This window comes from Ambystoma mexicanum, chromosome 13 (genome assembly GCF_040938575.1).
Source record: "Ambystoma mexicanum isolate Mex_15411 chromosome 13, UKY_AmexF1_1, whole genome shotgun sequence".
Taxonomy (NCBI): domain Eukaryota; kingdom Metazoa; phylum Chordata; class Amphibia; order Caudata; family Ambystomatidae; genus Ambystoma; species Ambystoma mexicanum.
Window position 1 is genome coordinate 49,159,537 of NC_090938.1, and position 8,651 is coordinate 49,168,187.

Genomic DNA, 8,651 nt, shown 5'->3' on the forward strand with positions numbered 1-8,651 from the left:
CGTTAAGGTCGGGACCCGCAAAGGGACCTCATAATTAGGCGGTAAGGGTTTAATGGCGGCGACAACTTTTACGGCACCGTTAACCCGTTACCGCCTGGGTCGTAAGAGGCCCCTTATCTTTCGATTTCATCTGAGGCTGTATTTTATTACTACATATTTTCTGTTGGAATCTAGACCTATTTTTATATCCACGGCTCTCCTTGCATTATAGGGTTTGAACGGAAGTACGTTGGTCATTCCGTTCCTCATACGCGCCGCAGTTCGAATCACAAGCGTTTTCGATTCGAATGCAGAGGACGAGTCTGTTTCGTTCATCTCGCCAGCACCCTCGCATACGTACGGTAAGTGTGTCTCTGACTCATTTTCCATTTGCGTTTGCCAGCAGCATTTTCATAAATACTAATCGAACAGCCATGCTCTTGTATTAGAGACATACATATTTTGCCTTTTGTGAGCAGGATATTGATTACTTTGCTTGCACTACATGCCCTGCAGCTAATCTCAATAAATGTTCATTTATATCATCTAGCCCACCCCTGCTACTAGTGTATGGGTTTTACATCAGCGTCAGTAACTCATACCTTATTTAGTACCATTGGTCAAGGTTCTTGCTTTGGAATCCATTGTTAGAGCTTCACTAGCTATATTTAGATTGCGACAATACTTTATAAAATCTCTGGGTTTTCCTTGTATGTTACCATCTGCATTTATACGCGATGCCTTGCTATGCAGAGGCGCGAGCCATGACATGCCTTTTTTGTACTTGCCTCCCATTAGGGTTGACTTTTTTCCTCTATACCTTGGACGTCCCATTGCTGGATTATATGGCCCTTGAATATACCTGCCTGAAACATCTGACGGGCAGTTGTTTGGCAATATGACCATTTGGAATATCTCAGCTGGAACTTCTAAAAAGGTCAGTCTTGTGTTTTTTATGTGCCCCCCTGTACGCCGCTCTCTGTTTTTTATGTATTTGGTGAGAACTAGGGATATTTCTGATTCCAGTCTCTTTATTTTGTCTCCGCAGATGAGTATTTTTTATCATCTGCATTGTACTGGGCCGCTAGAATGAAGCAATTGATCTTTGCACCCCCAATGGACCCATCTAGGTGAACACTATTTACTTGATATTGTAGTCCATAACATTGAACTCTATGTGATGTTGGTGGACTTCAGGCTCCATCAGGTTCTTCTCTTTTTTAATGTTTTTTTTCTTTTCTTTTGTGTATTTTTACACATGTTCAGGTCTTCAATCAATTGAGCAAGAAATATAGTTAATGTGACAATATAGGACCTGCATGTTATTTTGGGTCTATATGTACATTTTTCTCATTTGGACTGTCTAACATTGGATGTTACTTTTTTGTGTCCCGAGGAAGACGTTTATCAGTTCTCCTGATTGAACTAGATTAACACTTTCATCGAAACTACGTTTTATATGATATCTTGTAATTGTGGTGAAGATGCTTGTAGTCGGCACTAAGCACTTTATGTTAGCACCGCTATATTGATTATTGAGCACTGCTTCAGATATGAAGAGGGCATAAATCATGCCTGGCAGTGTACAAAAGGTTAGTTTTAAGAATGTTTCATGTTTATATACATTTTATGATGTTATTGTGTGAATTAATTATACTCTATTCTGATTTTTGATACTAATAAAATATGACTATATAATTCAATACCTGTCCGAGCCTACTCACCCCTTCACTTTTACATTCAATTACATTCTATTTAATTGTGTACTAATCCGTGTGACCACCCTTCCTTATCTTTTGAATTTCTTGCTCCACTGGTCCACGGTTCAGGGGACACCCATCCTTTTGAACTTCATTTAGCGCAACTCTTTTAGTTGCATGGGTTATATAAAGATTCTATGTTCTAGAGACTTTACCTCTACATATTGATTCTAATTTTCTTACCATGGCGGCATCAGACGTGGTGTCTTTCAATGAAGAACAGTTAGCAGAAGCCATCAATATGCCTTCTTTTTTTGATAACATTGAGGGCTCCCAAACCTCTGGTGACGGCTCTAATGTAACTAGTGACAACATTTTGAAATTAAAAAAGAAAAAATTCAGAACTGAAATGCACAGTCACCTGCTAAGTGAATATTTAAAAAAGAACATAATCACAGAGTGCCTTCTGGTTCACAATGAACCCTGCCTTTTTGTTGATGATGACGAATACAAGACACTTTTTTCATATGTAGTGACAAAATGCATCTGCGATTGGATGCCCTTGTCCATGAACACGGCCCTCAAAAAGAGCTCCATTATAGGAGAAGAAATAGACAAAGCAGAAACTGTATTTGCCCTTGACACTACGATTATTAATATTAAAGAAAAGCTTGAATTTATTGAGAAACATACCAATGAATTTGTCAAAGCTACCACTAGCAAGAAAATTGACAAATTAAAAAAAGATATTCAAGCTTTTTCTAAAGAAGTGGCTTATCCCTATCATCAAGCAGACTTGCAAGGCTCCGGCCATTGGCATGATCCCTACAATCAGCAATATGGACAAAACCCATCCAATAAAAGAGTCACATTCTCTGACACATCGTCTGATGGCAGTGGTTCATACCCCTCCAAAAACTCAAGGGGAAACAGGGGGCACAATTGGAACAGGGGCCACAATAGAGAAAGAAGAGGCAGACCATATTGGCATTACCAAAATTTTGTACAGCCCCCAACTTTGGTTAACAGGGGCCCAATATTCCATTCCCCCCGCCCAATCTCCCTTTTCCTCCACCAGATCAAGGGACACCCCCGATAGTCAATTACTTTGAAACTCGGAGACAGGCCTACCGAAGATAGCGAAACCTTTCGCTGTCTACAACATCTCCAAAAAAGTTTTGAGTGAGCTTGAAATATCTGTGTTGGAGAAAGGGTTTTCCTTTGTCCCCATGAAAAATCCAACAAAAATTGAGGCTGAGATTGAGTTACGCAGCCTTTTCCGTAAAATACGTCTGAGGGACTTTTTTGGAACAAATGACTCAGATAATGGGACTAACAACCTACATACTAAAATGCAAATCTTCATTTACGCCCACCTTACAAATGGTTTCAGATGAAGCTGCCATCTTTGAAAAAGCTGTACTAAGGGACTTCATTTCGATATATGATGCCTCTGATGGTACTACACAGGGCTCATGTCATAATTTTACTAAACAAGAATGGACATGCCTCCAACATTTGAAGCAAGACCAATCCATTGTTATTAAACAAGCGGACAAGGTGGGAGGCGTTCGTTGTGGGACTAAATTCAGATCAATATGATATGGAGATAATGAGGCAGCTGGGTAATCCTGAATTCTATTGTAAATTGGGAGGTGATCCGACTGAAAGCATAAGGAATTAAATCATGTCAGTTTCACTGCAAGCACGTGACGCCAGAGCAATAAATGAGAAGGAGTTTCCATTTTTGACGGCAAAGGGCACTAGAACTCCACTCATATATATACTGCCCAAAATTCATAAAGATCTCCAAAATCCTCCTGGCCGTCCCATCGTGTCTCTTTGTAGTTCCATTTTGGAACCTATCGGCCAATTTCTATACTTTTTTCTCAATCCTTTGGTGGCTTCTTCAAATACATACTTGTCCAATACCACAGATGCGATTACACATCTAGAGGGGTTGACCTTTGACGCCAAGACAGATATATTGTTAACACTTGATGTGGAATCTCTTTATTCCAACATACCCCAACTTGAATCTCTTAATATCATCAAAGGATTTCTTGATCTTAGACCTGGGGTCCATCAAATCCCGAGTGAATTCTTGATTGAATTACTAGAAATAGCACTGACGAAAAATTACTTTCACCTCAAGACAGCCTATTATCTGCAGGTTAAAGGCACGGCGATGTGGGCTGCATTTGCCCCCAATTTGCCACCCTTTACATGTGGAAATTCGAACAAATGTTCATCTTGACAGATACCAATCCTTTTAGATCTGCAATTAGACTTTACAAATGTTATATTGATGACATTATTAGTGTATGGGACAAAACTAAAAGTGACCACCTTTTATTCCTTACATGGTTGAATACTCTAAATACAAACCTTAAATTCACCATGTCCACCAGTAATTCATCCCTACCTTTCTTGGATCTTCTTATTAAGAATGGGGATGGTCAGATCATTGTGGACCTATACCGCAAAGAAACTGAACGCAATACGATTCTTAGGTTTGACAGTTTCCACCCTCAATCTCTGCGCAAATGCATGCCCTATGGACAATTTCTTAGAGCACGACGCAACTGTTCCAGAGTAGAGGACTATATGACCCAGGCAGACATCATTCAAGATAGGCTTCAGTTGTGAGGTTATCCCTCTTATTTACTAAAACAATCACGCAAAAGGGTGAAAAATCAACACCGGGACATCTTATTGGCTAAAACCGACAAGGAGAATATCACCAAGGAGTGCATCGTTTGTGCCATGACCTTTAATACACATCACAATAAAATCAAGAAGGTCATTGCTAAACATTGCCACTTGTTGCTATTAAACAATCCAAATCTGGAACGCCCTATCTATGCATTTAAAAAGGGCAAAAGTCAGAAAAATTGTCTTTCAAAAGCAGACAGAGCACTCCCCGTTAGAAAACAGAATACTCTCACGAGTTTATGGGGTGCTAAGTCTATTACTGGACATTTCCCGTGCATCAGTTACGATCAATTGCAAAACTTGGCAGCTGAAACAACATACTACATGCAATACTAAAAATGTAATTTACGTCATTTTATGCCCTTGGCTCAAGACATACATTGGGAAAACATTGAGACCAATTAAATTGAGAATTGGTGAACATAAATCTGAAATTTGTACTAAAACTCTTAGTATCCCACTTTTGGGAGAACAATCATAGTTGCAACGACATGAAATGGTGGGCCCTTGAACGAGTCGAAGGCTCTGATCCGAACAATATATCATCTAGGCTGGCACAACGTAAACAATAGTGTATGTACAATACCCAGAGTTATGATGCAAGCCTTAATTGACAAGAAGAATGGCTGCAGTGTGTCCCTTGAGACATGGCTTTGGCATATTGATTACATTTTATATTGTAGTATTGCCCAGGCGTTGCTTTCCGTGGCATTATTATTTTTTCATTTATTGGCTTTGTTTTTATAATTTGAGGACTCAATTTACCAGGGCCCCATTTGGAGTATATTTAAAATTGAGTTATTTTTTCTTTTCTTTTTCGTTTTTTAATTTACACTCATTATCTTTCGATTTCATCTGCGGCTGTATTTTATTACTTCGGGAGACTTTAGCGGCTTTTTCCTTTTGTAATCTAGTCCTATTCTTATTTTGCATCTGTATGTAAAACTTTCTCATTTGGACTGTCTAACATTGGATGTTACTTTTTTGTGTCCTGAGGAAGACGATTATCAGTTCTCCTGATTGAACTAGATTAACACTTTCTTTCGAAACTACATTTAATATGATATCTTGTAATTGTGGTCAAGATACTTGTAGTTGGCACTAGCACTTTATGTTAATACCTCTATATTGATTATTGGGCACTGCTTCAGATACGAATAGGGCATAAATCATGCCTAGCAGTGTACTAAAGGTTTGTTTTGAGAATGTTTCATGTTTGTATACATTTTAGGAAGAAATAGATTGTCAACATTGACGGTACTCCTACTACCTCGAAAGTTTAGCCTTTGCCACAATACTTACAGAAAGGATCGGGTCATAGGTTCCGGAAACCAAGGAAGAAAAGTCAACCGACTCTGAGAAGCATGATCTTCCTCCTTCTCTATAGCAAAGGAGTCCTCAGGGACAAAGAGATAGCAAGGGAATGGCAGTCATTGTTGAACTTTATCCCAAGGATGAGAACTCTAAGAGAGACTGGCCACAAGCCTTTTAAACATACCCCTGCACTTATCGTTTCTACTGCTCTCTCTGTGTTTACGGACATGCACCCTCCTTCCTTGCTTTCACATTTACTCCTATACTGCTGTGTACAGTCCACTGAAACTTGTTTGGTTAGTTCAGTTTTGCCTCTTAAATCCTCTGTTGTCCCCCTTCACCTAGTAAGGATGCCGGTCTGCTGGAGTCAGTATCCTTATGTGCGATTGCGCTGACCTTGCAGGTTCTGCACGCTTTACAAGGTGTCCTAATCTGGACTTTTTGTCCATGGCTATATAGTCCATGTCAATGGCAAGGTGGGTGCTGGTTTTGCAGTAGAGGCTTCCTCACACCGTCTTCTTTGCCTCTTATCGACTGCTTCCTTAATCTCTCTCACTTCTGCCTACCTCGTTGAGCTACGGTTCAGCCCTTTCTTGTTTAAGGAGTTTCTCTATGCATTTCTTGACGACGCTTCAACACTGCTTCGTCTGGGAACATTTGTGCAAACCCTGCCAGTACTATCTCTTGGATTATCACAGCTATGAGGATAGCTCAGGGGCAAAACGCTTCTCTTAGAAGCAAGACAATGCAGAGCAACAACGGTTTGAATCCCGGCTCCGTGCTTGGAGACTTCTGTGGAGACAAGGAATGAAGGGACTGACCAAGTGGTTCCGTAGCAGTTACTAAATACTTTTATTAAATAAAAAAAAACCCTGTCTATCACTAATGCTAAGGGGATTTTCCTACCTAAACTAAGGAAACTCGAGTGCTCGTCAAGAAGTCAGTGTGAGTCAAAACAAAAATGCACTGTCCCAGTCACAGATGCCCCTACTTTATCCCTGTCACTACAATAAAACACCATAAAGTCCAGCTAGTGTTTGTAATCCAGGAGAATGACTCCCTTCGCCTGGAGGCAAAGAGTGCAAACGCCTCTCGGGTTGTTCAAAGCAAACGTTCCAAAAAGGTTTGGGTTCTCCGTAACCCAACAGAAAATAAAATAAGCACATAAAGTTCTTGTGGGGCTAGGAAAATGACTCAGTTCTCCTAGCTGGCTCCCCAATGTCCTTCACAGTTCTTAAAAGGTGTGTAGTTCCCTTATGGCAGCGTTCACAATCTCTGGGATTTTCACATCTCTTGCTCTGTCCCCAATGAGACGATGAAGCCATTCCTCTATTTCCTCTTGACTTTCTGCTATCACCTTTTTGTGGATTTGGCCTGGGAACTCTATTACAAAATTATGTACAGTGTTTGCCATTTCTTTATGGCTTACAGTCTCAAAGGATTCTCAGTTCTCTTGTTTTTTTCTAAGCAAAAAGAAAATGACAACAGCAATGTTTTTCTTCTTTTCTTGAGAAAGGCAAAGTTAAGGACATGAGCTGAAAAGACGGGACTTGTGGCAGGATCTGGTGTTGACCAATCAGCAATGGGTAACAGCCTGATATCAGAGGATGATTGGGGTTTGGTTCGATGGGCCAGCCCTAGATGATTCTATGGCGCCCCCAGAGGACCTTTCGTCTCTATCGATTACCCCTCTGAGAACTCTGTTCTTGTCAATGATGCTCCAGAAGACCCGATGATGGGTTTTGGTTTCTTCGGATTGTACTTGAGAAGGTAACCCCTGAAGGCATTTCAAGGGGCGTCTGTTTTCCAGAGCCGTACTGACAGACTTTAATCCCAACGGCCAAGGTGAGGGTTAGCTTGATGACTTTACTGCTTTTAATCTTTGTGCGTGTTCCTATAACAGTTCTTTACACCCTCATGTTGACATTGGCACCCTCTGAGGTTCTCATAAGTTTCCTTTGGCCTTCTCCCCGACTTTAATAATTCCTGTTACATGGTACTTGCTGTCAGGTGTTTTCACCGGTTCATCCTGGGTTTTCATGATTAGTTTTCTATTCACATTACCATTTGCCTCGTGGGGCCTGTACAGCTGGCTGATGGGAAGCAGACCAGGGGCTCGATTTTCCTTCCCTGTAGGGAATGTCCAGCCACAACCTCATGGGATACTGTTCAGGTCTGTGTAAGTGGCTGTGCGAACGGGTAGGGTTAGTGCTTTTGGCATAGTTGTTGGACCGCCCAGTCCACCCACTACAGGTCACGACATCACAATCCAATCTCTGTCCCTTCATAGGAACGACTCTCGGCCGTCTGGTATGATGCTTTCCAAGCATTTTACGGACATCATGCTTCTGGTTAACCGGGGTGTTCTGCCAATCCTCCTCTTGTTCAGCTTGACTCTCACCCACCAGACACCAAGTTTCATCTGTAAAATGTTTGGCGCTCTGCCTCCATGCGGGATGCCTATTGCCTTCTTCGTTTCTGCTCTCTCCACGGCCAACACCCCATCGGCCTGTGAGACATCCTTGTGCATTCCCTTGAACCACATCCTCCACGTCTATACCTCAAGCTTCTCGAGCCTGCCTCTGTGTTTTCTCTCATCTTTGATCTTTCTTTGGTTCTCAACTTCTTCGTCCACCTCGATTGTTCTCTTTGTCTTGTTTTCTCTCTCTCCGATTCCGATACTCTCTCTGGTACTCTCCTCTGTACTCTCTCTGGTACGCTCCTCGGTTCTCTTCTGCCTTTGTTTGTTTCTGATGCCCTGATATAGTAGAGCATGCTGTGACGATTCACAAGGAGTCATCACTTCTCCCTAGGGGGCAACCCTTTTCCATGAGGCTAAGGAGGTGTTACTGCTACCCAGTAGTCCCCCTAGGAGTGGTTTAATGTGGGAGAACCTCATGGGGAGAGACTCCCACTCAGGGGATAAGGACAATCACCTTGGGT

At 41.5% G+C, this 8,651-nt stretch overlaps 1 long non-coding RNA gene across 1 annotated transcript; it reads left to right on the top strand.

Moving 5' to 3' along the window:
- Positions 1 to 217: 217 nt before the first annotated feature.
- On the top strand, positions 218 to 1,599 carry LOC138520075 (uncharacterized). Its single transcript, XR_011282776.1, has 3 exons — positions 218 to 341; positions 778 to 916; positions 1,028 to 1,599. It is a non-coding gene; the product is annotated as an uncharacterized lncRNA (long non-coding RNA).
- Positions 1,600 to 8,651: the final 7,052 nt, after the last annotated feature.